A 22,044-nucleotide genomic window follows, 5' to 3' on the forward strand; every position below is an offset into this window, starting at 1 on the left:
GATTTTAGCGTAAGGTACATTTATGTCAATGGATTTTGGGCTTCAAATAGGTAAGTTTTATTTCTCTTTGCTTTTGTAATAAATATATTTGTTAGTTTTTGTAGGTTTTTTATTAACAAAAAAAGCACTTGTCAATTAACCTTTGATTGCTATTAAAGCTGGGGTTTAGATCTAGAAAAAACTAGTTATTCCTTAGCTAAGTAAGATAGTATTCAGACGAGTTTGCAGACTTTCAAATTGCAGTACAATTGCATTTATGTTGTAGTCGCAATAGAACAATACAGCAGAACTGCATTGAAACTGTAATTTGCTGTTGGAATTCAGACAGTCTGAAAACGCTCTCAAAGTGGCTTCATTTTGTATCTTTGTAATGCTTCAGTATCTATAGACGAGGTTCTAAGTGCTGTTACGCGGAATCTACTTTGCGATATTTAGATTTTTTAATCTTGTTTCTCCCAATAAAATTGCAACGCAGCGTCGTTTTGCAACGCAGCGTCGACATATATTTTTTCATGCAGAACCTGCCCTTCACCACTTCCACTTAAATATACACATAATATAAATATCACTCATACATAATATCAAAAAATAATGGGAGAGTTTGGAAGATATTAGCATTTTGTGCAGTAGGTATTGGGCAATTCTATGCCTTGAAAATGAACTCTTAAAAAGTTCAAAGCGCGGACATCTATTACCAATTTTACCTCAGTGGAAGTAGTTTAAACTAGCCTTACTTCGCCATTCGCAACACTTGCTTTAAACGTTTTAATTGGTCTATGTAAGTACCTATGTCTTCATGTACCGTCTAGTTTCTTTATACTGGCTACCCTAAATAAAATTAAAGATAGCAAAGTCATTTCTACAATTAATTAAATTAATGAAATCATCATCATCATCAACACAATTTTCTAATGACTCCTTGTAGTCGTCATGCAGTGAGGCATTAGATGTTTATAGGATCGTTGTATAATCGTTGTATAATACCGTTGCATACATTTTTAATAATAATATTTTTACATTTAAGTACATCTTTAACTTTAATTTTATATCTAGATAATCTCTCCTGTCTCAACCAATCTGTTATTATTGTTAACTATAAGTGGAAACTGTTTTGGCCTTTTTAATAATAATGTAGGTAAGTAGGTATATTACTTATTACTTTGTACTTAAGGCGCGCTTATAGAAGAATTTTCGGTATTTGAGGGGGTGAAGCAGACGACGCGGCGGAGGCGAATGCGGGGCGTCCAGCGCAACGCCTCGCGCGTCTGTCACGCAGCCCGTTGAAGGCCTTATTCTGTTCGTATCCGTATTCTGGTTAATGTGAGTTCCGGATTTTTCGTTAAAATTATAACACAATTACACAATTTTCGGTTTAATTAAGAAATTCTTCGTTTAATGTAAATAGTCTTGGTAATAAAGAAATAATTTATGCCTCTTCATGCCCACAGTTTAATTTGTAATGTAGGTAATGGATAGACATTAAGACTGAATAGGTAGACAGACGAAATGAAAATACATAGGTAAATCAATACAAATAAAAAAAAACAATTTTATTTAAATCTGAAAATCTAGATTACAAGCTAGGCAAATCTATACATATAATAAAACAGTAAAGAAAAAGTTGTCTGTTCACTTTTAACAAATCAAATCAAATCGTTTATTCAGTAAATAGGCCGCAATGGGCACTTTTACACGTCATTTTTTAAACTACCAGCGCTTTCGGAAAGCCCATCATTGCCAAGAAAAATGCGCAGCAAGAAACTTGGCAGAGAGTCACTTTTTCAAAATGTAATCGGACTACGTCAATAGGTGTGAAATTTCCCGTGATATTTATTTTATTTTACTTATTTTATGTTCTAAGAAACATGTGCGAGCTGTAGCCAAAGATAAAAAATATGTCTTAGCGCACAGAACAACTTTGACAGATATAAAGATTATGAGTATGCGTAAAGTAGTTATTGCATCAATACAAAAATACAAGTCAGAACACCAGAAACCAGAAGCAATAAGAGGTTGCATGAAAAAACATTTTTTCCAACTCACACGTAGCTGTTTTCCACGACTTGGCCTCACTAAGGAGCAAGACAGATATTCCATTTTTATTATTTTTTTTTCAATAAGAGGTTTTAGAAACGAAGTTAAAAACTCCGAAGTTCAGAACTACATCAGAACTGCGTAAGAACTGCACTCAGATTGCCTAAAATGGCAGTCCTCTGACAGTAGGGTGCAGTGCTGATGCAGTTGCACTAACTGCGCAATAACTCCCATTTGGCAGCCGGATTCCAGTTGGAGTGCATGTTTTTGTCAATAATTTACTAGTGCAACCAAATGCGACCATCTTATTTTATTAAAATAATTTATGTTAAATAACTTGGCTGAATGCAAGATATTAACCTTTGCCTGCAATAAAATGAGAAAATTTAAACTGTTGTGTCACTATCAGAAATGTCAGTGAAACTGCCAAAGGGATCAAGCAGCGGTCCCTCTGACACTTATACTATTTAATACGAGAGCGAGAGGGACGGTACGATACGAACTTCGAGTTTCGTAGTAGCCGCAAGGTTCGCCGCATGTTCGCCGTCAGTAGTATAGGTTATACAACGTGCCTACAATTTGTACCTATGGCAGTCGCGGTTAGAATCTGGACGAAGCCGTCCGCATCCGTGAGCGCCAACCAGCTTGCGGTCGTAGTACGAATGTGAAATCCGCTCAGCAGGGCTACTACGAAACTCGAAGTTCGTGGGTTGCGGTCCCTCTGACACTTATACTATTTACAGTGGCGTAGCTACCAAGGGGCTAGGCGGCGCAGTGCCCCGGGCCCTCAAGCTCAGGGGGCCTCGAAATTCTGCTTTATAGCTGATGATAAAGTTGCTTAGAAAGTATTGTATATATAATGATTTTACTTCAAAAAACCTTACCAGTTTTGATAGCAGTGGGCCCCATTTTTTTATTTGCCCCAGGGCCCTAGGTTACCTTAGCTACGCCACTGACTATTTAGTACGAGAGCGAGAGGGACCGCACGACACGAACTTCGAGTTTGGAGTTTCGTAGTAGCCCTGCTGACTCGGCCCGACTCCGGCGGTCGATTAGTGTGTGGGTAGGTACTTTACCGTTTAGGTTCTAATGCTTCTCATATGTGCTCTGAGTTCACTTATGCGTTTCCTCTTTCGCTTACTTTTTTAATACTGCGATTACCCATATTATTTGCTCTCAAAAGTAGTACTAGCGCGTTAGAAAAATGTGCACAGGTCCGTCGTCGACTACGTACACGCGTGTACTGGGACTGGGCATACTTCGCCGCCGCCGCGCGCTTAGAACCGTTTTATTTTGCCAAAGACGAAATAATTGGTATGATTGATGTACTCAACCTATTGAAAATCTATGAAGCATAAAATCTAAATCTACTAAAAAACTATTTAATAAAGCAATTTTGTGTTGATATTCATAATATTTTTCATAATATTTGGTAACGTGTAAATAAAGCTCTTTTTCAAAAAAAAATCTATCGAGGTTTTGTCAGCAATCGTGTTTTTGATGAAGTCAAAAACTAGCTAATAGACTGAAAATACACATATAAAAAAATACAGTTGTAAGTATTGTGTAAGTATATTTTAAAATGTTTTCTAAAATTGTAGTTTTCACTACGTACAGCGCCTTAAAGCTTGACGCCCTTTGTATTTTGAAGAATTTAGAAATACGGTATGGTAAAATAATGTCCACCAGGACAAAGCGTTAGCACTGTGGATGTAACTACAGACGATAGGTTTGATGCCAGACGCAAAGCTGCGTCAGAGATGACGCAAAAATCATTGTGGAAAAAGATCAAGCATCATAATCACACAAAGACTGGAGAATTTATGGGTGGATGTTAATACTTATATGTTGTGTAGACCGTACTACCCTCATCCCTCCTCCTCCTTGCGAGTCGACTGAGCGCAACTCTTAATACCATTGGCCTCAAATTTGTACGTTATGTCCTTATTTTTTTAGACCATCTATGGCAGTGAAATACCTACCTTCATAAATTACCTAACTTTTTACTTCATTGTCTATCGAGCTATGAATATTTGAGTTTTTATAACCATTTTATAAAAATAGCCCCAAAATTTCCTTAAGTAAGGTTTACGGGTAGGTCTGTCTGTGCACAAAACACTTTAGCTGTCTGCACACCAGAAACGGACTCTGGACGGGGTTACAAAAAAATCACATGATTCCAAACATTAAAAAGTAAGTAGATATATTTAGTTAAACAATGTAGAAAAAAAACCACATTTTAACAAATTGGTACTGTTATATTTCAATCACATTGACCAACTGGTTGCTTTGTGGTAAACCACACACTGAAATCGCGTATTACGTCATTCATTACTCACCATAAACCCAATGCATATTAATTTCTACAGTAATAATGAGGAATATTTTATATTAAACCACTCAACATGTAAAATATCCTCTCATAGATCATTATGGACTGCCGCAAAAGCTTTACAACTCGCACACAATATAATTTTGCTATTTATTTTCTCTTTTGAAACGGTTTGATGAAAGTGTGAAAACTTTTTTGCATTTTGAACTATTCTCTCAGATGTTTTAGAATTTTTCCAGTCCGATCCAATGACCATTATTTTAGTAGAACCACCATGATAGTATTTTATGCAATGTATCGTAATAGGGGTCCTTAAAACACGAGTGCTTCATAATAGGGTCACATGAGTGTTTTTAAGGCCTAATTATGTACAGTTGCATACAATATTTTATCTATATCCATGTATTAAATCCTCTATCATGTGTTAAAGAACCATTGAGAATGTAGAGTAGATATGTCATAGAGAGAGAGTAGGTAGTATGTCTGCGCCCACGAGCGCTGCGCGCCCGGCCGTGCCGCGCGATGCGGTCATTAACTATGGTTTTTTGAACGCATAATTGAGGATTTACTATATGAGTGTAGATAAAAGTTTATAATAGATGGCCGTTGGGGCCGAAAAGTCCTCGAATGGAGACCGCGGATCGGCAAGCGCAACATAGGGTGTCAACCAACGAGATGGGCGGATGATCTCGCGGTGCCTGGATGCAGGCCGCCTCCAACCGAAGAAACTGTAGGTACGGCTAATATGATGATGATGATGATGACCGTAAAAGTATTTCCAAGCTTGTGCGTCGGACAGCTCATAAAATTAAAATAATATACATACCTAAGTTGAGGATGACAGAACGCAGAAAGCGTACAGTGTGACGTTCCCTATGGTTTAAAAGATACAGCCCTGAATAAAGAGACAGACAGAGTTCTAATACGGTTCCAGTGGCGCAGCATCCATAGAACTCTATTCCCACCGGCTTTCCAAATATTTACAAAATGCAACAACAAGAATACAGAATTTATGAAAGATGTAAGCGATCTTTGCTTCGGCTTAACCACGGAAATATCTGACGCCACGCCACTGTACGGTTCCATTGACACCTTTTTGATTGAGAACGGCATTCTAAACACTATGGATCCTATGTCGACGCTTCGAGATTCGGTTATATTTAATAATATTTTGATGCGTACATATACATATGTAACATATACATACATCGCATGTTTCCACTGATAACCGTTTATTAATTAGGGGTTAAACCCATTAAACTGGATGTCTGCGTGAATATTAGCGCTTGCGTAATGGACGACCGCTTTACTTCCCTAATACGATCGGGTTTCGTCGATTGCCTCATTAATATCCGAGCTATGCACACAGTGCTGTAAGGGTGGGTCCACATTTATTACGTTATGCATGTTGCTGACAGGATTTTGGCATAGAGATTGCATATGGATATTCAGACTAATTTCAATTATAATACCAGAATAGCCAAAATCGCAGTGTGGTTCCGCCAATAAAGCTTATGACGACTTCGGCCTCATTTCACCAGTCTTTTAAATTCCTGTTATTCTATGTGGTGGTGCCGTCTCTGTTCATTTTGTCCAATAAAACAGAAACAGCATCGAAATGTCTGTTACAAAAGGAACTTATCAGAGGGCTAATTGATTGACTGATTGATCAACTTCGGTACTGTAATTTATTTTGCTTTCAAACTTTTTATTTGTTATATATTTTGCTAAGGTCAAATCATTTAAGTCGAATTTCACCCACTTTTAGTACTTGAATTGAAGTGATATTTGGTACCGTAAACCGGGGATACTTTGATCAATTTCGAAATTCAAAGCGTAAAAAAACTCAAACTAACGTGTTATAAAATAAATAAAAAAGCACATAATCGTTTTTTACTGTTCTATCGATTTCTGTTAGTAAAAAACTCAAGGGTGATCATAAACTTATACTTAAAGTTGAAAGAAACTTCTCTCAAAACAATGTTAAAATTAAAAATAAAAAATCGCTCGGCTAGCTTTTAAGTTATAAGCAATTTTAGTTCATGGGGTTACTTTGATCCAAATAATTTCACACTCAATTAGCTGTAATAGCTCTATTTTAATAATAAAACGTACAAAAAAGGTTAAAAATTAACAGGACTATTGGACTAATCAACAAATTTATGTCAAAAAATAGTTAACGAAAGTTATTTTAAATCTTTAAACGGACGTAATTAGATAAAGTTAATTATTATTTGTAAAGAAACAGCTTCATTATACAAAATCTCTGAAGCAACAATCTGAGATCTAAGTATATGAGCTTTACTAACTAGGTACTTACATACATTTCCTAAGAAAAAGAAAGAAATCATTTGATCAATCTAGCCCCATGTAGTCGATCAAACACACCCCGAGCAAAGTATTCCCCAGTGTGGTGAGCAATGAGCAATTAATAGTTAAAGAATTGAGGTTACTTTTTTTCCAACTCACCGATAAATACCGCGTAACATAAGCTACCAAACTTATCACTCATCTGTCAAGAAGCGAAGATAGAAGAGAAGTTATGTACGAGTAGGCTACCAAAGTCAATAGAAATGTTAGACTTCCATTTAATTATTTATTTATTATCAGAACGCATTTCCATTAAAAAATTCACATGTCTTTAACAATAAATTTTTTTTTAAGTTAAGCAGTCTTTGAGCACTCTCGCAGTGGAAACTCAACTTTACAGCATCGGAGCGTCACGCCTTGCCATCATTGTGATCGGGCACAGTTTACAGATCCGCCCGACAGGGGGCGTCCCTTTTATTAGCTGAGGGCTCAATGTGTTACCTTTGTACACGATTGCTCTTTGTGTACGTGCTGTTCTAACATATAGTGGGGTGAAAGGAAATATATTTGGCTATGTTTAAAGTGCAGTGTAAAAAGCACGTAAGTATACTAAACTTCGTAGTGATTTTATCAGCGTGCATTAAAATGAAGCTTTATTTAAGCACCTTGGGATGCTAAAGTTTGTTACTTAAGTAGTGAAAAAAAAGAGCCGGGAAAAATGTCGGACACGAAGACAGTTTTAACACATTTTTAAGGCGTAACGCGAATTGATAGTCAGTGGCGTAGTTAGCATGGGTGGCACTCGGGGCGGATATTGTAGGTATCACCCCAAAACTCGAATGAAAAAAACCTATTAAGTAGGTACAATAAGTACCGTTAAATATTATTTAGTGGCGGTTATGCAATCTGCCACAGTTTTAGGAATTTTTATAGGTGGCACTACTGATGTCCCGGTCGGGTGTCACCCCTAAGTGGTTGACACGCGGGGCGGGCCGCCCCCGGCGCCCCCCTTAGCTACGCAACTGTTGATAGTGTGTATATGCTAAAACTAGTTTGTGATATTTTAAATTTTTGAAGATTCCCAAGTTATCGGTCCGGAAATACTGGCGCTGCACGATGATTCCAAAGTTTCACCGAATAGTAGTAGTAATAGTAATAATAAAATGGGGAGAATAGGGAATAAGGAGTAATTAAGGGGAATTCCGAACAACCAAGTGACCTCAAACAGTGAAAGTTTGCTTAGAAAGAGGAATCTGCTAAAACGATTGTTATAGGTACGGCCCCTTGTAGTGTAGATATATATTGATATACTTACCTACAAATGCGCACGGAACCCTTGGTGCACGAGTCTGACGCGTAGGTACCTACTTGATCGGTTTTTATTAATTAATAGGTACCTATAGAAGCATTGCAAACATCACTCGTTTATAATACTCATCGATAAAGTTATCGCTAGATTTACTATTCTTCACTTTTTCTGACCTCTCAAAAACAGAAATATTAGGGTAATCATGTCATTGATTTTAATCGAAAATATTTTCCCAAATGATTCATTTCGATGAACGCTTTTTAGGGTTCCGGAGCCAAAATGGCAAAAACGGAACCCTTATAGTTTCGCCATGTCTGTCTGTCTGTCTGTCCGTCCGCGGCTTTGCTCAGGGACTATCAATGCTAGAAAGCTGTAATTATTAAGCTGTAGTTATAGGTAAACTATGCCGACAAAATGGTACCTACAATAAAAAAATAAAAAAAAATTATGACACCTCCCATAGACGTAAAATGGGGGTGATTTTTTTTTCTCATCCAACCCTATATTGTGGGGTATCGTTAGATAGTTCTTTTAAAACCATTAGGGGGTTTCTAAGACGATTTTTCGATTCAGTGATGTATTTGCGAAATATTCAAGTTTAAAATGCAAATTTTCATTAAAACCCCCCCCCCCTCTAAAATCTAAACCGGTGGGTGGAAAAATTGAAAAAAATCAGGATGGTAGGTAGTAAATATATCACAAGGAAAACTATAACGGTTAAGTTTGCTTGAGAATTATTAGTAGTTTCAAACTACACTTACAACTAACAGCCTAAGGTATAAAATATACATAAACTTGGAAGATTCCGTATAAAATACGAAATCCTTAGAAAAATATTACTTAGTTTTATCGTAATTGCTACGGAACCCTATTGGCCAGTTATATGAAGTCGGTTAATAAGTGGTTTGGGAAAAATATTTACGATGAAAATTAGTGAACCCCGTCTGACGTTGCGATTGCTATTTCAGTCTTTGCGAAAACGAAGCGCTTGTGTATGCACATCGCAAGATACCATTACAGGAAATACAGCATGGTGCCACGGAGCAGACAGCCACAATGACACCTGAATAATGCATCCATCGTGAGTGATACGCCGATATTTCTTACACGCGTCCCGTACATATTGTACATTCGGTCGGAATAACAAATGTCGACATCGGTGACATAATCGATGTCTTCCCACATCTTTTTGGATGTGGCGGCTGTTTTTCGGGTAATTTTTAGAACTGTGTTTGTAGAAGTAGGTATTTGTTGATAGAACTGAGACGATAACTAGATAGACATAGACATAGACATAACTTTATAGGTAAATAAGTAAGAAAATTATAAATGTTCCATAACTGTATCAACGAGATGGTCATCCGACCTAGTCAAAATTTACGCGCTTGAAACCAAAGCAACTAGAAGTCTATGGGAGAGGCCTATGTCCAAACAGTGGACGTCCTATGGCTGACATGATGATAATAATGATCATAACAGTAACTGTAATTTGTTCCACAATAAATTTGTTGTATTGTTTGCTGTTACTTTATTGTAAGTATTTAGTTTGTATATTAGTTAGAAATAGATAAAGTTTAGAGGTATAAAAAAGTTGAATAACTTTTATAATTGCTAAACCTTTTCATGTCTACTATTCACAAATAGGTCTATTCAAAGAGACGTCAAACTTTCTTACTTTGATATTTGAATAAAAACAATTTAAGTACAGTTACGACGATAAACTTGAAAGAACTTTATAATTTACCCGAAATAACAAGTTTATTTACTAACTAGATTATTACTTTCCAAGAGATTCTACGTTTTCTCATACGAAGTGGTTGGAAACCATCATCATCATCGTCCGTTGCTGGACAAAGGCCTCTTCCATGGCGCGCCACAATAATCTGTCTGTCTTGTCTTCAGCCCCTCGCATCCATCCGCCGCCAGCGACCCCCTCAAGATCGTCCGTCCACCGTGCCTCAGGACGCCCTACACTACGTTTTCCTGTCCGTGGTCTCCATTCGAGGACTCGTCTGCTCCACCGTCATCGGTCCTGCGACAGACGTGGCCAGCCCAACGCCACTTCAGCGTACTAATTATTTGAGCAACGTCGATGACTTTTGTTCTTTGTCGGATAATGTGATTTCGGTTAGAAATGTTTTAGCCAAATTGACCGTTGCTATTAGAGTTGTGGATAACGCTCCTTTCGAGGCTTAAAGACTCGAGCCCTTAAGACTCCAGAGTCTCAAAGACTCGACTATATTTATCAATTAAGTTGGGGTTTTTTTATGCGTATGGATGCAAGAAACGTCTTTGCGGCCTTTGTGTCGTTTAGCCTCGAAAGTCTTTAGGGTTTCGAGTCTTTAAGCCTCAAAATAAGCGTTTCACAACACTAGGCATGTATAGATGTAGTAAATAATATGTCATCGTATTGTCTGAATTCGTATTTACATTGCTTTCTCAAGTTTACTAAAGCTAATTGAATAGAAAGATAAATAGGAAGTTATCGTCGATGGAAAAACATTATTCAATAGACTTTACTTTCATGTTTTCAAGCTAAATAAATAGTACATATGATATGTTGTTAGTGCAATGTTCTATTGAAATATCTAACTTGTTGAACATGTTGCAGCAGGATGCACCTCGCTATGTTTGGTGTAAGACGCTACAGACCCCATTGTACCTCCACAATAAATTGTTTGCGTCGAGTAGCTGAGTTAGCGCAATGGCACTTGTGCCCAAGCACCGGACTGCAGCATTGAAAGTTTTATGTTGCGGCGTCCAATGGAATGATATTCCTCCCCTATCCAAGGAGCGTGTAGTTATACCTTCAATGAAGATTACTTATTGACGCTCAAAAATCCTTTCCCTATCCAGCACTTTGACATGCCAAACATGAAATGCTAGATGTTTTTTACAATATTTTTCTTTCTTTCTTTTAATTATATGTTCGTTGTAATTTATTTATTCTTGGTTTGTAGTTTTTTTTTTCTCTTAATTATTTGTGTATGTATAGATAAGTGGATTATTTATTTATTAAATTTGTGTATCTTCCGTGAGTCACAGACGGTTCTGCAGAAAAACATGCAGGTTAACGCTTCAGCATTAATGCTGAGTCAGCGACCGTTTCACTTTCGGGACACACAACATTGTGTACTTGTATTTACTATTTCATGGTTTTCGCATTTATTTTATTTTATTTGTGTTAATTTTGCTGTATATATGTGTCTTCTGTGTTAGTGAATAAATGTCTTCTTTCTTCTTTCTTTCTTTAAATTCGGAAAAAGAAATATCTTGAAAATACGGGCACAACCGCGAGAGACTTAAGCAAGTTATTATTTTCATTTGTTGTGACTTAACATCATGGTCGCATGTTATATAATAAGTTAATTAAACTTAATTGAGCGAACACAGCAGAGCACGTTGCGTCTCGGAAATTGGCAACTTTAACCGTTACGTGACGTTAAATCCAACTGAGAGGAAAATTCACTCAGAAACTGCTTTAAAAACAGCAGTATTTGCTCAGTAGTGGTTTAGTGTCCACCTAAAAAATAAATATGTTTAGTTTGTTTAGTTTATTTAATTTTATTAATTCAATATAATATTTACATTATAATTTACATATTAAATGTCAAAGTTACAAGAATTTCGTGTACTGCCGTTTCGCGATTTTTTTCCCAAATGTTTCAGTTACCAAGATCAAACTTCTCCGAAACCAGAATTATTTCTCAAAATATTGTCTTATGGTTTTATAGAGCACAGAAGGTTAGGTTAGGATTGTTTAATGAAAGTTCCGAAAAATAATAGATGGTTTCGGAGAAAATTCGATACTTGGGAAATTTAAACATTTGCCAAATAAAACATTTGCTAATAATATTTTGCCCAAACTGCAAAGAACCCAAGAATTTATATCGAATTTGTAAGAGTATACGAATGAACTAAAAACAATTACTTTGCTCACCAGCAACCTTATGCTATCTTATTCATGCAGTTCCTCTACCTCCACACTGTACCCCAAACTATCACCACTACCATAGTCCCTACACTGGCGCGTGTCGAACTAACCAGAGCAACACAACCGTTCACCATGCAACCAAACGTTATACTCCTAATCAAGTGATGGAGTCTAACACAGTGTGGAGGAGGAACTGCATGAACAAACATTTTCTTGCATTAACGTAGTTATCATAAGGGCGCGGGTGAGCAAAGTAATTGTTTTATTTCTTGATATGAACCTGCGCGAAGTAACGCCCGATTCAATAAATGATGAAAATACTTATCTACAAAATATTAGTACCTATATTTAAAGACCGTCTGATCTCCCTGTGGCCAAAAACATTGCGAAAACGAAACTCAGTTATTCAAAGTTATTTTAATGAATCTGTGAGAGTTTGTAATTGAGGAAATATACTTTGGAAAAGGCCCGTTTGTTTAATGTACTTTAAACGAAGTCATAAAGAGATTAAGCTTGAGGATGTTTATAAAAATGTTCTAAGCAATCCCGAAACTTAAAGACGTGGGTGCTTTAATATTTCTACACACAAGAACGTGAGCCAAACTTGATTCCTAAGTTGAACGGAGAGTAACTTATTAAATTACAGACAGTTTTTTTATCAAACAGTGGTTACTATGGTAACAACCATTGAATACCTATCTGAATTTCTATATTTCTTTATTTGTGTTTGTTTACGCTGTATGGATTTATACAATTATAAAATAAAGAATACCTGGATATAAACGAACCAATTTCTTATATGATACATATTTGTTCTTAGTTGTTTTTACAGATACGGCCCTATGTAGCGTATGTTTTGTTTGACATAGCTCTAGTTCTGTCATCCTTCTTTTCTCTAATACACACCTTTGTGAAATTTACTATAAAAGTTGTATCAGTGAAAACTACCTACATACAACAGGTCATTTAAGTCTTTACTACCTAACACGCGTTCTTTCAAATCTATTAATGTCAATTCTTGACGTATCTCCTCAAAATTGATGGGTTCTGCGGGGCTACTATTGAAATCAGAAAATCGAAGTTTCGTATCGTGCCGTCCCTTCTCACTCTCGTTTTTAAATAATGTGAGTGCCGGCGAAGACGGTTACGATACGAACTTCGATTTTCTAATTCTTAGTAGCCCTGCAGAAGATATCTCGTTTCGCACCTCGATTCCCATAACGCAAAATCTATCCTTTTGGCGACTTCGAAAGGCCAGTGGGATATCGAAGAATCCTGATGCTTAACCGTTATATCATAACTTGCATTATTTTCGAAAGAGACCCCAACGTCCGCCGCGTAATTTACACTTTGGTATCTTACAATTCGGTTTTATTTCAAATAGGTATTTTGACAACTCCTGAATTTGCCATGTCTTATATATTATTATGAAAATAAGGTTATACAGACAGATGTTTTAGCGAAGAGAAAAACTTTAAATGGTTGAATTGGTTTATAGTGAATTTTTGAAAAATCTTATATACTTACCTATATACTTTTCTTCTCTATGCAGCAAGTATGGCCGCTACTTGCGTCTGTGACGTCACTATGCAAGTACATAATGTCATTCTCTGTCTAAATCTTTGACTTTCAACCCTTTATATATAACTTGGTTTGTAAAGGTAGCTTAAAAATGGTTTTCTCTATTTGATTTAACAGCATTTGTGAGTTTTTAATTTAATTTATTTATTTATTAGGACCTTCAACAACCAAGTGCACATTTTCATATGTTTACAAGATACATGTACAATCTAACAACTAAGTGCCTCGTCAGTTACAGAGGACACCGCATGCACTATTTGAACCATTTGATAACAACAAGTTTTATTGAACTAATAATAACTTTAGTAATATAAACATATAAAAAAATAACCAAAAAACCGTATTATTCTAATTCTAAACTATTACACGAAAAATATTTGCATATACCATATCAACTAAAATGTAAACCTGCTACCAGGAAAATTTAAAGATATCCACCATCAAATTTTTTATTCATGCGTATCATTTTTCTTGGTTACTTATGACAAAAAAAAATACAAAAATTATTATGCTCCTCCAGTACTCCAGTACTAAATTATTTAAAAGATAAATAAGTTGTGTTTTTCCGAACTAAGAGTATGTAAAAAAGTGGTCCAGACATCCTCACCTCACCCACAGACGTTAGATGTCCTACATTTTTTACCTGCTATTTCGCTGTCAATCGAGGATAACTAAGTAATCATTTGAAATTAGGATCAAATTAGTAGTATAGCGGTATAGCTTAGCGTCGAGCATTTTGGTATTTTTTTAATACCTATTTAGTTCAGTCGGGCCGCTTAACCCAAATCATAAAAATAATCTTGCGAATTGCTGCCTACAGCTGAGATTCAATAGGCGGTAGGTTTATTATCACATCCAATGGAAATTCACCTTCACCCCATGCTCTATTTTGCACTAGTCTGGTCGACGGGATCTTGTGCTTTGAAGTGAGAAAAATGTCCGCGATTAATCCAAGCACTCGTGCTCATACTACAACTGCCACAGATCGTTGGGCACGTAGCCACAATGAAATGGTCTCGTTGCTGTTTGGCGTCCCCGTTGACAAAAATGGGAAAACGAGTATGTTAATTTTTTTAAATAACCCTCTGTGTACAGGGCTTGCGCGCACGTGGTCCTGGTCCCACCTGGAGCGGAAGCGAGCGGGTAAGGGCCTTATCACACTAGCAATTTTTGCCGCAAAAAACGTTCATATTGTTGGCTTTCATACAAAGTCTTCCGGCGCTATACGCAGGCTTACTCGCTACGCGCTCGCAGCGACATCGTTGCGTGCGCTCGCGGCGGATATCGTTGCGCGCTCGTGCGAAATCGTTACGCGCTCGCAGCCTAACTCGCTGCGCGCTCGCCCTCCGCTTTCAAATCGCACCCAAATCGGCTACTGTGGACAGAGCGGAGTTGTGGAACTGTTGTCTGTCCCAATAGGTGCGAGCTAGGTAGCGGAGCGAGAAAATAAATGCCGCGGCGGATTTGCGGAAGTGCGGTACTGAAATTAAGTAGCGCTTCCACTTCCACGCCGCCGGTTGTAGCCTGATTGGTTGGTTAATTACATAAGTGTATTTGTGTAACCAGCCTACTGATGGTTGTATATTAGGTGACTGAATTTTATTGCTTAATGGCCTTGAATTATAGCTAATTTTAAAGACTAACTAACTACCCCTTCTTAACCTACTTAATACTACACTTAACTTGTGGTAACGCTATGGTGATTTAACTTAAATTAATTTATGGCCTTGTGATCGTGAATCGTCTAGTGGATAGGAACCTACCTTATGCCAGCAATAACCTAAGTGCTTTTATTTGAGAATTAATTTGAAAAGCCTACAGTTGTGTTTCTAATGTTATAATTAATTAAGCAGTACCTAACTTCGTGATAATTTTGACTCTAGATTGAACTCTACTGAACTTTAGGGTGAAACTTTAATTACTGAGATGTGAATTTAGATATACTAGTATGTTTAGACTGGATAGTTCTAGAAATGGATCTTTCAGGTTACCTAGAATAATCAGTTTGGAAAAATGAGAGGAAATATTTCTACTACGGATAGTGTTTGTGTTTGTATTACTTCTGAATCTATTTTGACTTAAAACTAAGTTTAATACCGAGACCCAAGGTCTCGGAGGATCTCCTCCTGCCCCCCGTCCTTTCCTTTCGCACACCAGAGCAATATATCTCTATGGATATGTCAAGTTGTGATTTTACTAGACTAAGCACTAACTTTCGGTGCATTCAAATCAAAGTATGGAAATACAAACACAATGTTTTGTAACAAGTTGAATCTAATTTTAGACTTATGGTTACTTATTCTATGCTTATATTAGAATACTCTATGAGATGCTTAATTATAACTTTGATAATTAGTTCAGGAATGAGTTTAGACACTACAGCTATTCATTTACTATAGGCGCTAGTATCTCTTAATTTAGATTATGTCTTATCTATCTTAGATATATGGAATGTCTAATTTGACATAATTTTATTTTGGTATAATTACTAATCTCATAGTGACTTTCACTTATTTTAATGAGCTATCTACTTAGTCTAATTTTCTAGTTCTACCAGCATTTGGCGTTACCAGAGTAAAGCAGAAAGTAAGTACCGATTTCTATACTTTACGCCCAGAACACAAGCGTTAATAATAATCTAACTAGCTTATAACTAGATAACCCTTGGGTATTCAAGATAACCTCTGTATTAGGTTTTGGACTCGTCTATGACTAGTTTTGTCTCAATTCATATATTTTAAATGAACAATAAACTGTTTCAACTATCAATCCTTAATCAATTATGTTTAAATCGAGATCGAATGAAAAGTACGTAAATTTCCAGATAGACTGTTGCCTGGTATGTGTCAACTTAAGCTATCGACCGTAGTCAGGATTTCTACATCCGTTCACTCAATGTAAGTACGACAATTAAAACAGATAGTATGTATTTATAACACGAAAGACTTTTGTATTTTAATTGATAGATGGTCCAAAACCCTCTACGATTTTATCTCTAACTTATTACTAGACATAATTTGATGAGATCTTAATCAAAAGTATGAATATGATGTTTGATATTAATTTTATCAAAACAAAGCTTATTTTAGCTGGCAATCGTAATTCAAATCGAAATTAGATGATAATTGTGTTAAATATTATTCAGTAAGTTATCTGGCATTTAATTGTCCACTTAGCTATGAGATCGTGTCATATCAATTCCCGCTTATTCATTATAGGAAAGACAGCTAAAATATGTTATTGTTATTTACTCTTAACAAAATGATCAAACCGTATTTTGGTTTTAAATTGAAGTCAACTTACTAATTTTAATAAAGTTATTCGTAGTCAAGTTCTTATGAACTAAGTTTTGTATAATGAAGTTTTGACGTAAGTACTTAAATAAATTTTATGTTTTATTTATTTTCTTAAAATCTAGTTTATGCCTTAAAACTATGTGTGTGCGAGTTTAAGCTTTCCCTAGCTCTGTGTTGAAGTTTAGCAATTTGGAGGAAAACCCTCATAGGTGAACTAATTGTGTGGTGAGTTAAAATAGTAACTTTTCCCGGTGTAAGGAAACGCTACTCTAGCTAAGCCCTATGAACTTCCCTACCTATATAGCCCTAATAAATCCTACAATTGTACTTTAAGCTTGCCTGAGGCCCCTACTCTCTGTCTGTGATTAGCAAAACTAGGGAATTAATCCCACATGTACATTTAGTGTAATGTAGAAATTCACGGTGCAATGAATTTCTTCTAATCTCCTATCAACAATGATGGTGTGTATACCTAAAGCCCTATCGGTCCCTAAATGGTGCTGAGCTCCCAACTTTCCCGAAGGAAAGTCCCTATGACGGGAGCCCCGCGGAACAGCAGAATACCTAACGTTGTGCATAAATACGTAAATAAATAGGGGACAGGAATTCTGAGTTTCTTAAGTACAAACCAAGCGTCAACAAGACACGCATTCACTTCGACGAGCGCTACTTAGTCGTTACAAAAGACAAACAGAATCCACTGGTGGCTGGTACGACAGTAATTTGCCGCTGAAGCCGCCACAGCTTCAGGAAGTGGAAGCCTATTTCGTCCACGGTTGTCACCGTTAGGTGTCAGACGATATAGACGGACTTAAAGCTCAACCAAGGTACGTTATGGAGGAACCAAAGTCATTTCCATTAAGTTGGGAAAAACACAGAAAAGTTATGGGTTAGTACAAAATATACGTAGGCTGAAATGAAACGCTATAAAACGATCACTCCACACTACAAGAACAAATAAAGGACTTCACCGCCACAAGACCGCAAAGATCCCTCACACAAAGATTTTCCGAATGAAAATCAGCACTAAATATTTCACAAATAATTAAAAAACCAGAGAGTTAATCATTATTCCGCAGATTAATGATCAAGACCCCGACACTTTACTTCCTGAAGAAATACTCACATTTCTTGTAAATTAAAATTAATTCAAATTAAATAAAATCAAAAACCCCAATTAAAATTAATGAAATAAAATTACCGATACTATTGACTCTAATTTGTTAACAAAATGGCGCACAGAAACTAAACCCCCCGACTAGCAAAATAACGATGTTGACTCTACGAAATCTAAATCCATCTGGCTCCCGCCCTTTTTGTGTCACCTCTATTTATAGCTTCTCTCCCGGGACCTCTGGTATTTTCGCGCCAAGCGACCAAACGACGCCAAGCTTACCAAAGTCGACAACGTTGACATTGCCAGCTCTCGCTTTTTCTTCTGCCAAATCCTTATCTCAAAATAGCCAAATTTTAACCGTAAAATTTATTTTTGAACTAAAATTTCCTATTTATCTTGACACTATCCTAGCTTAACTATTCTAGTAAATACGTTTCATTTTTATATTGTGCTACAACAATAATTTTCAATAAATATTTATATGTATTTGTCAAATACTTCAATTTTACCTCAACGTTTTAATTTCCTTAACCTATCTAACAATAATCTTACTTCTAATGATAATTTTCTACTTATTACTCCCTACACTCTTTGAATATAAATAGCCAATTACATACTTCTATTGTTCGTTATAAAATAGCTAATTTGCCTACAATTATTAACTGGTATCCCCAAATTCGCGCCACTTATTCATAGTTCCCTTTGTCGTATTAACGCTACTCAAAATTTGCTTATAATTTCGCCACGTTCCTACTTTAAGTCAGTGCGACAGAGTGCTTGTAATTTCATCATAACTAAATGTGTAATTACTCTGCTAATACTACTCCGTTTTGAATGAAAACTTAAATTTATAATAGATAATGAACCAATGATCTATACTACGATTACGTAATGCTTGCATTTTCGGTTTTTCTTAACTTATTTAGCTAATTTCGACAACTTGCCGTTTCCATGATGCTTTCGTTGATATTTCTTTAAATTAACATAATTATTAACATCAAATGTATCTAAGATCTACTGTAGACTAATACTAATGATTCTATTACTATATCAAGTCTATTTTTGATGAATTTGTGACCATATTTCTTGTTTTTAGATAAAATTTACATTTCCATTACCTAAAGCGACCTCTATAATTCCCACGTGAAACTAACTAAATAGCCTCTCAGGTTAATCTGCCGCTAAACCCAGTTCGGCATTAGTTCACTAATTTTCCATGACGCCTACCATTAATTCCTTTAATTGACCATAGATGGCGTTTTTTTACATTAATTATTATACCCGAACAACACAATTCTAATCTCCAATTAAATTTAACATTTACTCATTAAATTGACTGCTAAATTATCCCTGCTTTAATTACATCGACATTCTAATCTCAATTACTCTTATTTAACTGTCTTTGTCGACATGTTTTTGTTTCGAGTTTCCATCAAACCTTCATAGATGGCCCCACTAACAATTTTCTACTAATTTATTCCCAGTGACGGTCGTGTGACACATCCGAACCGTTACAGCTTTTCCCCTTGATAGACTAAGAAGTAGTTAATATACAATTTAACGCCCGAATTGGTCTATCACACTTATGTCAATATTTAAAATTTAAAATAAAATTTTATTAGTCTTTATAATTGAAATGTGTTTTGTGTGGTGTGTTTTTAACCAAGCTAAGACTATCACTATTTCTAGCCTACATTTGAACCAGTGTTGAAACTCACAGATATGAACACAGTTACAATCCAGTCAGAATGTCTAAGACTCTGCGAAAGATCTTGGTTGTGAGGCAAGATAACTCTAGTAGTAAATCGTATCTCAGCTTCTAATAAAAGCATGATAGCAAGGTCTAACTATCAAGTCCTAGTAGAACTACGATTCTCTCCTTAAGCCCAGGCATTCCTTTCGATTATTCACTTACCAGAAGGTCAAAATGCCCAATCCATTTGCCTCCCAGTCCAGACTTAGCCTTCAATAATGACTTCCTAGTCTTGGAGCATGTGTAGTGTAAATTTTTAGTTCTGTCCACTAGTAGAGTACTAAAATCCTTGAACGCAGTCTACAAAACTGATTTTGCCTACTGGCCTATCCTAACACCTCTATCAAGAATTCTAGTTGTAAGTGTAATGTGTTCAATTATAACTACCAATAAATGATCCGATTATACTACAGAATTGTTAATTATTCAAGACCCTCATTTCCTTAAATATAATACACTCTCTTTTCAGAAACCCCTCTCGTTGTTCTAGCATATAATTTCACACAACATTTCCATCACCACTCTTTCATTTTTTTTTGTTTCATTATTGCTCGCTGTCTTGAACAATCAATAACCCCAATTAGTATAACCAGACTTCTTTTGTTTTACTTTTAAAATTATTTCTTAACCCCTTTTTTTTCAATGATAGTTCCCATCAACATTATTTTTTCCTACCCTATCCTAATCATAAATATCCTTCCCATTTATCACCTTTTCCTACGTGTTTGTTTTTTTTTTCCCAGGTACTTAAGCCTAATATATACATATCATAAAATCTACTCTTACTGTCTACATATTAACTACCAAACGCTTATAATATAATTTGCTAAAATTTCTAATACTACTGTAAATATTCTATCTACTCTTAATTTAGGTCATCAATTTAGATACCATAATAATTCTATTTCTACACTCTTAACTCAGCTCTAAAACATTAATTTGGCACAAAACCAAACCAAATTTACTTTTGCGTTTCGCTTTACCCCTTTTTAATATCAAAATGCGTTTATTAACCCATCTATTATTATAGTATCTAACTTGCTGGTAAATTTGACTACTCGGCATTAACTTATACTTATAATATATTTCTTCTCCTTTTCCCCTCTTTTTTGAAACTTTAACTTAGCATCCTTTACTCAATTTAAATTTATAAACTTAAGACCCTTTAAGATTCATTTCCGAACTGCAATCTATATATTTTTTGTGAACTAACCATTACTCTTACTGTTAGCTACCGACCGTACGTCCGTTTGAGTCACCTTAAAACACGCAAAATCCGTTATAATTTTTCTACAATGTGACTAACTTTTCTTCTCTACGGCAACCTCTCAAATCAAATGTCAAATCCTCCTGTCAAAGCAAATCGTATCGTAATTATTGCCGTTTCAATAGACGCATTTTTAATTACATTAACGCTATGTTATTAAATTTAATTTTAAATTTGTACACTAATTATTAAGAAGCTAATCTGCGCGCGCATCATCAAACTCTTCCTACTATCTCAACTTTAGATGCTTACTTTGGATACTTTGGTAACTAACTAAGTGAAACGCTGCGTGGTTCAATCGTTTGCAAGAGGAAAAGAATTATAATGTCTGTCACCAGATCCGATAAATTGTTGCTGAAATTTCCTTGTCTCTATGATCGCTGTCATGTCTCTTTATCTGTGAAATTGGGATCGTCGCGAAGAACGAAACCAAGGTCTCTGCTGTCCCACTAATGTACTTAATTGAAATCTCTACTGTACCCCTCATCTTGTCTGACATCAACCGAAAAGCCGGAGCTTACAATCGCAAGGTGAATATCGTAATTTTTTTCTTATGTTTCTACCAATCTAAAATGTTGTTATTGTCCTAACCAAATGTCAATGCTAACCGTCTACATTTTCTTTCAGATTCAACACAATAACGACATGGCCCACAACTCTGTAATAACTTTGGCGAATGACCACTCCGAGGAAAATAAACTTCTATTCTTTTAAACTTATATACAACTGGCGCTTACTCCCTTTTTCCTTCCAACATTGTATAACATTTGTTCTAGTTAATGTAAATGCTGCAACATAAGGTTACACTATAATTTACTAGCTTTTAAGTTTAATTTTCTCTGCTTACAATTTTTTTTATTACTCAGTTAATAAATAATATTTAATATAGACCTGTAATCTAAGCTAATTTTATGTTAAATTAATTTTTCATTTCTATTTGTATGTGTTTTAAGGGTGATTTTACTTTCAGAATTCCATACCGCCTCCCTCTATCGTTTCCCCTATTTTCATACCCACCGTTACTTCATCAACCACTCACAACACTGCATAATTTTATTTCTATCTTAATTACCCTACTTGTCTTAATGTAGTTAATTAAATTTATTTTAAA

This window comes from Choristoneura fumiferana, chromosome 14 (assembly GCF_025370935.1).
Source record: "Choristoneura fumiferana chromosome 14, NRCan_CFum_1, whole genome shotgun sequence".
Lineage (NCBI taxonomy): Eukaryota > Metazoa > Arthropoda > Insecta > Lepidoptera > Tortricidae > Choristoneura > Choristoneura fumiferana.